This window comes from Alligator mississippiensis, chromosome 6 (genome assembly GCF_030867095.1).
Source record: "Alligator mississippiensis isolate rAllMis1 chromosome 6, rAllMis1, whole genome shotgun sequence".
Lineage (NCBI taxonomy): Eukaryota > Metazoa > Chordata > Crocodylia > Alligatoridae > Alligator > Alligator mississippiensis.
This window is the reverse complement of record NC_081829.1, coordinates 90,544,657-90,557,034: the sequence shown is the minus strand read 5'-3', so window position 1 is coordinate 90,557,034 and position 12,378 is coordinate 90,544,657. Positions and strand designations below refer to the sequence as shown.

Genomic DNA, 12,378 nt, shown 5'->3' with positions numbered 1-12,378 from the left:
AGGTATTAAGGCAGAAGGAAACCTCATGTTTAGTCCTTTGAGTCCACAGTGCCTCCTAGTTAGCATCTACCTTAATTAGCAGAGATTACAATTAAAAAAAAAAGTTGTGACCCAAATTTCAACATTGCAGTTATATTTGTGAGGTTTAAAGAATACAGTCTATAGTGCATGTTTTCATTTGTGGGTAATGGCTATATTATTGTATCCTTTTATTGTAAGTGCTGTACATTGAACGAGAAATCATAATCTACAAGGTAACATAATATTCGAACAGTGTAATAATGCATGAAATGGATGCTGGGAGTTTCACCTGAAAATAGAGAAAGAATTACAAGATGTTGATAATAATGAATATCTAATCTAGGTTCAGGTTTTGGTAGGTCATAAACCTGTTTTTCTTTACCTGTATTTACAGTACTATGTTTACAGTTATTACCTTTTCATATTTACTGTGAAACCTAGAAGTGAGGTGGGATAGCTCTGAAATTTTACCAGACCATACTTTTTTTTTCATTGCTGCCAGTTCCTCTGATATTCAAAGCTTCTCTCGCTGCCCTTTTCAAAGGAAGATTAAAAACAGTCTATCAACACTTTAAGGTTCATGGAGGTGTGAACAATGTGAAAAACAGATTTGTGGTAATAAAAAAAGAATCAGCTCTCGAGCAGTTATCAAATTGAGGTGTTCTATCCTGTTACTAGATAGGAGGCAATGGCAATTGTTCTTGCGGACATAATTTGGATGCTTTGATTATATAGTGCATGAAAATTCATTCCCCTTGCCAAGAAGCATCTCTATTTTGTGACCAAACATTGCAGCATTCAATAACCTCACCTTGAAGAGCTTTCTACTTTCCCCTTATCTCAGAACAGCGGATGCCTCCAGTTCCTTTCCTAAAGACTTGGGGTCCCTGTGCTGCAGTTGGAAGTTAATGGACATCGCAGTTTCCGTTATTCTGTTTCAGAGCATTTTTTGTGTTCTTTTCTGTAGTAGGGAGAAAGGAAATGGGTAGGAGGTGAGGAGTCCAAGCGTAGGCTGCATACATGCTATTTGTTTAATTAAACTTTAGAAGTAAACATCAAAAGTTAATTGCTACATTTTCTTCTGGGCCATCTTTGATTTAGCAACTAATGGAGGTCAGAACTGAAATATTTTAATTAAATTTTACAGTTTTATTAGCTTTTTCCTCCTACTCTAAGCATTTTCTGGTAATTGTTTTAGCACTCACTATTGGTAGTGTTTTATCTGATTAACACATACAGAAAATGGAGATCGTTCAAAGTTTTCCTAGTGTTACTGTACACTGTAATCTGTGCTAAAACAATGCATTATGTTGCAGATTAAGTGACTATAATGCAGTGCATTGATTGGCCTGTGGTGGCTGCTGTGTTAGAAAGAACCATATTAAAATTACATTACAGGTCTACCTTCATCTTGCAAAGCAAGATAATAAAAGTTACAGCTGCCATGCTGTTCTTGATTCTCAGCTTTTTATCAAGCATAAGAAAATTTAGATATCAGTGTGTTTAACTGTGCTGTCATATGTACAAACAGAAGGGCACAAGAAAAATAGATCAGAAACCATATTTCTATTTTGTTGGATTAAGTTAGATTTCCAACATTATTTTTATACTGCTGTGATATGTGATGTCTGCTATGGTCATTTCATTTTATATATATTTTAATAAAGAAAAATATGAAGTAACTCCTTCCCCCCAAATATTCTATCAACACAATGGCATTTGTACTGACATACTAAGAACTCCCATTTTAATGTTGCTGTAACAACGAGATGCTTTGTTTGCAATACCAGCCTACCATCCACTGACAATGTGTGCAATTCACAGGTAGCTTGGACCAGATATAAAGTCAGTGACACAGTTACTATTCTTTTATTGACATTATAACAACTCCAACACTTCCAATGACATTATATTGATCCATGGGTCCTTTGGGCACAATGTAATATCAATGGAACCATTATACACTCTACTGCAGGTCTTCCACACAGACTGCACGGTAAAAATAGTGCTCAGTAATGTTGTTTAGCTTATACAATGATGTGATTTCTGCGCAACTTATACTGGGCATTCATAGTGATCCAGTACAGTGTCTATATTCATATTTATATAATATGCTTCCAGTATGACCTTTCATTGGCTCTAAGCTGATTGTCCAATTACATTTAAAAATACACAAAGCAACAGGTCCATCCAAAGGCTTTATTTTGAAGATTAAGGCAGTTTGGGACAAAATTTTAGCAAAAATGTATCTTAAAATATGAGAATTTAGGTATTGTATTACCAGCTTAAATGTTTAAGATAAAATACTGGTGTAAATGGTAAAAATTAAATTTCATGGATATTTGTAATATTTATTAATTTCAGTTAACTGTAAGTTTGCAATAGCTGAAAACAAAGACCCCAAAAATATGTTTGGTGGAAATGTTAAATTCTCATCCTCCTTGGCTCCTTTGTTACTTTGACTCCATTAATCCTCATGCTCTCCTCTTCATCTATTCATCAATGCACTTTCATGATGCTATCAAGCTTATTCCATGTCCATTCACTCAATAGCCTCCTCCTATCATCTTCTACCACTCTGGGGATTACTGTGGTTCTTTCCATGGTAAGCCTTATTGGTTGGCCATCTCATCCATTCACAGCTCTTCAACTACTTTCTTTCTGACAGGAATTCACAAGTCTGTTTCACCAGCCCTGTCCATTCAGTCTGTCATCTTAGTTTGTTTCCCCACCATTTCTTTTTGGATGTCTCATCATCAAGTTACCGTAAGCAGAACAAAACTTCTTAACTTTCCTCTTATTCCCTTTAGCTATCGGGTCAAGAAACTAGTGTCCTTTCTGACTGTTAGTGTCCACAACTTTGCCATTGTCTTTTGGCAGTTTTTTTTGTTCCCCACGTTCCAGACCATTTCCAAATCCTGTTGGATTCTTAGTGTATTTGAGACCAAACCTTATTTTCTGTCTGGAAAGCTAAATTACTTAGGGCCTCTATATTCTGAGCTCATCTGCAAGAGGGGAAAAAGAGTCCAGGAGAGCTGGCTATATTTTCAGGAGGTAATGTTAAGGACTCAGGAGCAAGCTATCCCAATGAGTTGTAAGAATGGGAAGCATAACAGGAGACCAATCTGGCTAGACAGAAATCTCTTCAAGGAGTTGAAACTAAAACAAATCTTACAAAAAATGGAAATATGGTCATAGTACTAGGGAAGAGTATAAGAATATCGCACAAACATAAAGGGAAAATTATGAAGGTCAGGACACAATTTGAGATGCAGCTGGGAAGGGACATAAAAGGTAATAAAAAGGGGTTCCACTGATATGTCAAAAGTCAAAGGAAGACCAGAGAAACCATAGATCCCTTACAAAACATGAAAGGTAATCTACTTACAGATGATGCAAAGAAGGCTGAAGTATTTAATGCCTTTTTTACTTCCATTTTCACAAAAGGGGCAGTTGCCAGATGACAAGTGAAGTTACCAGCAGAGATAGGGAAGGAGAAAAGCAGCCTTGAATAATGGCAGAACAGGTTAAAGATTACTTTGAGAAGTTTCAAATAGTCAGACTGGATGGGATGGGATGCATGAAGGAGCTGGCTGAGATAATTTCAGAGACACTGGCTATCCCTTTTGCGAACTCGGGAAACTCAGGTGATTCCCCAGATGATCAGAAAAGCACCAATGTAGTGCCAATCTTTAAGAAAGGAAAGAAGATGGATCTTGGGAACTATAGACCAGTCAGCCTGACCTTGATACCTGGAATGATTATAGAGAAGGTCCTCAAGGAATCCACTGTAAAGCACCAAGAGGAGAACAAAGTGATCAGGAACAGTCAGCAAGAGCAAATTATGCCTGACCAACCTGATTTTCTTCTATGATAAAGTGAAAATCTCAGTGTATGTGAGATGACTTTAGCAAGGCTTTTGACACTGTCTCCCATGACATTCTTCTTAAGCTAAGAAAATAACAATTGGATGGATGTACTGTAATCTGGATACATAAATGGATCATTGTACTCAATGAGTAGTCCTCAGTGACTTGATGTCTAGTTGAGAAGCGGTATCAAGTGAGGTTCTCCATGGGCCTGTCCTGGGTCCATTATTGTTTATTCATTAATAATTTGGATGATAGGATTGAGTACATGCTTAGCAAATTTGCAGATGACCTGGATAGACTGGAGAAATGGTCCACAGTCAGTCAGATGAGATTCAATAAGGACAAGTGCAACGTCCTACATTGGAACAGAATAATCACATGCACAAATACTGACTGAGGAATGACTGGCTAGGTTGCAGTACTGCAGAGAAGGCCCTGGGGGATTATGGTGGACCATAAGCTGAGTATTACCCAACAATGTATGCTTGTTGCAAAAAAAGCCAACAGCACCCTGAGTTCTGTGTGTCACTGCATTCAGGTGAGTCCTCCCCTGGAGTATTGTGTCCAGTTTTGGGTCCCACACCAGGAGCTCCTTTTCTTTTATTCAATTCATTCCCTCCATTTTCAATCATCCTGGGGACACCTTGGCTGTCCCACCATAACCTAGACATCCTGTGGGGACAGAGAGAAGTCTTATTTGGTTCCACGTACTGTAGGCAGACATGCTTTCAGGGAAGCCCTCCAGCCAGGGCCCAAATCAGGTGTAGAACCAAAACTGCTGGGCTCCTCATGCTATTGGCAGAAGGATCATAGCCCACCCCACCGGTGGGTACTGGTCCAATAGCCAGTGACCCATCTTTCCCAGCAAAATAGTGGGACCTGGCCAATGTGTTTGATAAGGGGGTGGATCAACTTCCCCCCATGTTGCCTATACAGTTATCTCATTGACATTGTGGCAGGGGCTCAAATCCCCTGTGCACACAACTATTCCCTCTTGAAACCAGAACTAAGGCCCTCACAGAGAACATCAAAAAGAACCTGGAAAAAGGGTTTATTAGGCCCTCCATATCCCCAGCTGGGGCCCCAGTTTTCTTTGTAACCAAGGAAGATGGCTCCCTCTGGTCCTGCTTGGACTATAGAGCTCTCAATAAAGTCACCATTTGAAATCTCTATCTGCTCCTATTGATCCAAGAACTGCTAGACTATCTTCACTCTGCCAAGCTATTCACCAAATTGGACCTCTAGGGGACCTACAATCCTGTTTGCATTCATGAAGATGACGAATGAACGACCACCTTCCATCACAGTGCAGCCATTTTGAGTACTTGGCAGTGCCTTTCAGGCTTTCTAATGCTCCCATGACCTTTCAGTACTTCATAAATGATGTCTTCAAGGACATCCTGGATGAATTTTTAATAATCTATACAAATGATATTTTAATATTTTCTGAGGATGCCTAGCAGCACAAACATCATGTTTGAGTACTGCTGCAACAGTTAAGGAGCCATGGCTTATCTGCCAAGTTGGAGAAGTGTGAATTTGATAAGATAGCAGTCAGATTCTTAGGGTATATGATCATGCCTGAAGGGTTGTCTGTGGACCTGAGGAAAGTCTCTGCCATCTTAGGCTGGAAACTACCAAAGGATGCCCATAGCTTGCAGCACTAACTTGGTTTTGCCAGTTTCTATGGGCAGTTCACCAAGGGGTTCTCCAAGCAGGTGGCTCCAATCACTGCCCTTCTTTAAAAAAGGGCATGCTTCACATGAACCCTGGAGACCCAGGCTGCCTTGGAGGAGCTTAAGCAAGCTTTCACCTTGGCCGTCATTTTGATACACCCAGAAGACGCCTAGCCTTTCCTTGCCTCCAGCTGTGCCATTGGGGCTGTGCTGCTCCAACCATCAAGGGTGCAGGGATTTCCTCATCCATCTGCCAACTCTTCTAGGAAGCTGCCCCTGCCAAGTACATTCAAAATATCCTGGACTGGGAGCTTCTGGCAATCAAGGCAGCATTCAAAGAATGGCAGCACCATTTAGAAGGGTCTCAGTTTGCAGTGCAGGTACCAACTGACTGTGAAAATCTAGACTACCTAAACACTGCTCAGAATCTCAACCAAAGACAGATCTCGTGGTCTCTGTTCTTTACGCAGTTTAACTTCAACATCATCTACCACCCAGGCACCAGGAATAGTAAGGCAGTCACCCTATCCTGGAAGGATAAACATTTAGAGCCTCTTCCTGTGACTCGTTCTATGTTCCTGAGTCCCAAGCATTTTATCAGAACCATGGTAAACAAGGACCCAGTCATATGGCTCTGTTCCTTGATTCCCCAAAATCCAATGGCATCTCAAATTCAACAGGACATGGAAGGGGCAGAATCATCCCCACATCAAACTTTTAGTTTTGTGATGGGTTTCTCTAGTACAGAAGACACCTCCTGGGCTGCAGACTTCTGGTTCTGTAGCTCCACTGATAGATAGCCCAAACAATACCGTAATTCACCACTCTGTAAACAGGTGTAACTTTAAAGCATAAAATATGACAAGCTGTCTGAACAAACTGTATATCCCAGAGGGAGAATTACAGGTTGAAGGCCTATGGAGGTGCCATGATTCTCCACTTGCAGTATACTTTGGACTTGAAAAAAACACTAGGCCAGTCCTCTGAAGTTTCTGGTGGCCCTGATTTTAGCAGAGCTTGCAAAGCCATGTTGCCACATTCTCACCAAGACCCTATGCACAAAACCACTGAGCCTCCTCCAGCCACTAGCAACACCAGGACTACTGGTGGTAGTGGGTCTTGTGACCAAGATGGCTGATTTTGTTCCCTGCACTCATGGCTCTCAAGATTGCACATGTTGCTCATTCACTGTTTATTGACCACATTTTCTGGTTGCACAGCCTCCCCATGAGCATCATTTCAGACCATAGACCACAATTTGTATCTCTTTTTTTGAAGGGAACTCCTAAAGCCACTCAACTCAGCTGCCCATCATCCACAAACTGATGGACAGATAGAACAGGTCAATCAAATACTTTCTAAAGTATCTCCAGTGCTTTGTAAATTACCAGCAAGACAATTGGGTCTGCCTACTTCTGCTCACAGAATTTGCATGCAATAATGCTGAACATGCCTCTACCAGCCAGTCTCCTTTTTTTCTAATTATGGTTTCCACCCCTGTTTTCATATCCTACCCCTCCAGCCAGCCCACACACCAGTCTTGGCCAATCTAGTTATGCATCTCCACCAGGTCCAAAGGGAATTTAAAGAGCATCTGGAAGCCACCAAGGAGGCCTACAAGAAAGACCAGTACTCACAGACCATGTGCACCAAGAATCACCAATTTTTTTGGTGGCAGATAAGGCTTGTTTGTCTACTCACTATCTGAGGTCCACATGGCCATCCACCAAGGTCAACTATTGGTACCTGGGTTCCTTCCCCATCACTGCACAGATTAACCTAGTTACGTACAGGTTAAGGCTCTCTAGACAATGAGAATACATCTTGTCTTTTATGTCTCGTTACTAAATTCTCATAAGGAAAACATGTTTCCAGGCTGTATGCTTACCACTTTATCTCCCATGTAGTTCCAGGAACAGGAAGAATTTCTGGTCCATCAGATCTTGGATTCCAAGAGGGTCAGGAGAAACTTCACTACCTAGTAGTTTTGGGGGGGGCAGAGGAATGCTCCTGGGAACCGGCCAGTAATGTCCATGAACCAGACCTAATCAGGCAATTGTATTTATCAAGTTCATCCAAACAAACCTAGCCCTAGGACATCTGGAAGCTGCTCTTGAGGTGTTGGGGGATAGCTATAAGGCCTCTGTACCACAGCCAGGCAATGAGGTCAACAGCACCCAACCCTCTAAGCAATGCCAGGTGAGCCTCAGGGGCCTGGAAGATGATTTATGGGGAAAGGCTAAAAGAGAGAGGATTATTTAGTCTGAAGAAGATAAGACTGAGGAGGGATGTGATAACAGTCTTCAAATACCTGAAGGGCAATTACAGAGTGGAGGTGGATGGGCTTTTCTCTTTGGCTGTAGGGGACAGGTGTAGGAGCAATGGCCTCAAGCGTCAGCAGGGGAAATTTAGGTTAAAGATTAGGAGGAATTTTCTGACTATGAGGAAGGTTAAGTATTGGGACAAGCTACCTAGAGAAGTTGCAAAATTTCCAGGCTTGGAAACTTTAAAAAGCAATTGAGACCAACGCTTGGCTGGGATTGTTTAGTCAGAGGTGATCCTACCTTGAGCAGAGGGCAGGACTAGATGACTGTTAAGGTCCCTTCCAATCCTACTTTCCTATGCCATTTCAGTGTACAAGCCCTTTTTGAAGACCCACTTCCACTCTGCTCTTTGTGACAATTCTGTTTGCCTGTTGGCTTTAGACTGTGAGCTCCTCAAAAGCAAGCTGGTTCCTTTACCTGTGCCTGGAAGGCATCTATGACATAGCGGGCACTACTATAAACGAATAATGTATAATTATTATATTAGTAATTAATAAACTTGTAATTTATAGTATCATTGGAGGCCAAAGGCATAAGTTTTATTTCCTGAGCAAGAGTTGAATAAAAATGAATACAGATTTGGCCTTGATCATACTTCTGATCATACATGTAACTTCTACACAATATAACCCAGACTCATTTTTGCTAATTCAGTACTTTTTACTTATCATGAAGATAAATAGATGTTAATCTTCTTAGTCACTTTTCCAGTAGTCACTTAATAACTAACTGAACCCTTACAAGTCCTTTAGATTTCTATGAATACATTTAATTATTCCTGACAAGTTAAAGCAGGCTCAAGAATTATAGAAAATGTAGCCTTTATTTTCTCCAATAAGCAGTAAGAAACATTTACACTACATTGAATAGTTTTTAATTTCAAGCACACATTGTAAGTATAAAACACAGACCCACTGTTATTTCTCATCTATTTCAGTCGGATACTTGGAATCCAATGACTGTCATTTTACCAGTAGTGTTTATTAAGAAATTGGGTGATTTACTAAAATACAATAGGATCCAGTTCAAGGGGTTGGAAGGTTTTCTGGTAATTGAGGTTTATATTAACAGGCTATTTTACTATTTTCCCCTGCCAGTAAAGTGGCAGGACTTTTTAACTTGCTTTGCAAATAAATCAAGCTAAATTAGGTTCATTTTCTTGTTTAGTTTGAATAATTTAATGACCAATTTTTCAAAACTGCAACGTAAGCATACTTCATTATTTTGTACAAAATGAAACTGGTTGCATGCTTTATCAGCATTACACTTGCATTATGTTGATGGCATAAAGTCTGAAGCATCTGATAACAGAATCCTTCCAACTCTCCATTATAGGTCATCTCACTGTCTCATGACCTTCTCTCCTCTCAGTTTTACTTCCTTTGTTTAAGCCAAATTAATTTCTGGTGTAAAAGGGTATAAGTCCATTGAATGTAATGATGAGTCCATGCCTAAGACTGTCATCCTATTATCTATCACCAGAAACAGAATAAGCATCTGGCATCAAGAACTGTTGCAGAAAAATAAGTTGGCACTTGTTGTCCATTGATAAATCACGTTATATAGATGTAAATGTAGTTCTAGGGCCATTCCAGAATTTTAATTTCACAAGTCGAATTTTAATTTTGGGGGTCAGACTCGGTGATTTGGGGGTTGAACTCGATGATCTATTGAGGTCCCTTCCAACCCTAACATCTGTGAATCTATGAATAAGTGTATTGAGTCAGCTCAACCCCCAAATTATAAGTTACTTTTTTAAGTTGTAATTTTTTGGATAAGACTCTATGGACAGTATTCTTTATTATTATTGCAGTACAAAGCTGTGCTAAAGAAGTGGACGGGGTGACTTTTCAGCAGCATAGGTCTATATTATTATTTGTAAGAAACATTTTAACTTAACATTTAGAATTCTTTGAACCAATTTGCCCTTTCTCAGCACATAGCATGGCTAATAAATAAATTAATTTAGAGCACCCAGTTATTTTCACCCTTTTGTCTTTGTGACCCAGCTACCCTTCTTCTGCCTAATTGAATCCATGTGTTAAGACCACTGGCTGTTTTTGCCTCCCAAGCTTAGGTATGCAATTTAACGCACCCTGCTAACCCCAACTCACCATATCACATCACTTCCCATCTCTCCCTTAAACACTGGATAAGTATACTGGTCACTGTCAACTGCTTCACTCTTGCTGCCTATCAAAACAAACATATATTGCAAACTACTTTGCCTCCTATTTTCCAAGAAGAACTCGATGTCTAAGTACGGATAGTCAAAGGGCATTTATACACATGCTTTGGGAGGCAGAGGCCCGTTGGGGGAGGAGTGTCTGGAGTGTCACGTGTATCAGTGTCCCTGCACTGTAAACGAGCTTTAGTTAAAATTTTCCTGCTGCCATTTTTCAGCATGGGGACACTGATACATGTGATGCTGGAGTCTGCTGGAGCACGGTAATTACTACTTTCCAGTAGACTTGATTAATTGAGTCTGCTCCGATGCGCTGTAATTACAGTGCATCGGAGCAGCCTTGATCCACATTTATAGGCACCCAAAAAGCCAGAGGTTGATTTGATTAGGTCTTCACAAGTTAGTCTGAGCTGCATAACTTGAACCAATAAGCAGCGAACAGACATTCACTTTTGATTCCAGACATGCAGCCGCATGCCTGCAGTGACCCAGACCAGAAGCCAGGGGGCACTAGAGCATGCCTCCCTGCTTGACTGGAGCAGGCTGCTTGGGCCAAGGCTAGGCCATCCACACTCTGAGAGAGAGTTTGTGGGGGGAGGTGCAAAGCATGCTGGGATGCTGGGGGACTGTGAGTTAACTTGAATCTGGAGGGGATCTGAGACATAAGCTCAATACACCAATTTAAGCTAAATCCATTAAGTCTGATACTACATCCATCCAGGTTTGCCAGAAACTGGTTTCAGCCATTTTGACAGTACTTTATGTGCAGTGAACTTCTGTTGTGTTACAGATTTAAACCAATTTCTGACCCTTTATACCAGTTTGTGTAATTTCTGTCCCCAGCCCATGACAAGCTTCCCAACTACTTGGTAAATCGTGGAAACCCTAGGCAAAGAATTCCAGAATGGATAGCTTCTAGGATTTTTTTTTTTTTATCTCTCTTTGAATATTGGAGTTACTTTCATCTTCCTTCAAGTTACAGGAGACCTTTTCTCAGACATGGTCTCTGCCTCTAGCACCCTTTTGGGTTAACAAATCAGTCATTTTTTCCATACATTATTTGACCAGTTTGGAGAATGTCAAAATTCTTCTCTCCTACTCTGATTCTTGTTACTTTAACCCAGTAATAAAAATTTCCACTTTGTATTACACCATTGTCCTGTTACTGAATATCATACCACTCATTCTCTTTTATGCATATGCACCATTACATCCAACACAAAGAGGTCTGAAGTATGTGATCTTGTATACATATTATTTGCTCCCATTTTATTGGCTTGTTACACTGCCAGAATCAAGTTATTCTGTCTTAGTGTAAAGACAAGTCAAGCCCTTACCTCCTCTAGGGTGATTCAGAGCTAGCTGCTCCTCTGGACAAATACTTTACATATGACTCCTAGTTCTCCTTTGTGATTTTTTTTCAATTCTTCATCTCCTTTCCATCTGACTGCTTTGATTGTCCTGGCTATTCCATGATTTTCCATTACTGAATATTGACTCCTTCATTCTGAGATTCATCTTCTGAAATCATTTCCATTGACTTATACACGTGTTTCTTGCATGGACAGAAACTGAGTCAGCTTTGACCCTAAGCTCTCGTTTGCCTCCTACATCTCCTCTGACTGTAAATATGCCAGATGTCATCTTGAGATCATGCTGTGTTTATTCGTCACACTGACATTTTCCCCCTGAAATCTTTATTCATGCCTTAATTATTTCTTGTGTTGACTAGCATAATACCATATTTTATTGTTCTTTTTAAACCCACGCATCCAAAAGTTCGGAGACCCAGAGTAATAATAATTCTCCTGACACAGGAAAAACAAAATGTTATCGGTCACCCTCACTCCCTTTTCTACCAAATCCAAATGGAATGCCAAGTTATATTCCTGCTTTATAGCACTTTCTCTGGCTTGTTGTATACTTTGACCTCAAATACGTTGTGCCATCTCCCCTGCCCACTCCCTCTCTTCATACTTTAAAAAAAAACAAACTCATTCTTCCTCCAATTCCACATGACTAGATGTTGCCCTTTCAGTTGTACTGCCTCATTTATCTGGAAAACCTTCTTTCTCCCAAACTGTTGAGCCACTACTTTACTTTAAACCTTGCCTTAAAACTTTTTTTTCTCCTTACCCAATTATTAATTCTCTCTGAACAGCCATTTGTGATATCATGTATGAAGGATGTTATATAAAATATAAATGATATTCTATAGTTCTTTTCTTGTGGGAGAGCACTCACCTGGAAGAAAACAGCTTTAATCCCTCCAGTAACTCTTTCTTTCTACAGTATATTAT

The 12,378-nt window shown here is 40.2% G+C and overlaps 1 protein-coding gene across 3 annotated transcripts in view; it reads left to right on the top strand.

The window, feature by feature from the left end:
* The window catches only part of ATRNL1 (attractin like 1), a 1,033,288-nt gene that overhangs the window by 802,739 nt on the left and 218,171 nt on the right, over positions 1-12,378 (top strand). The window lies entirely within an intron of this gene.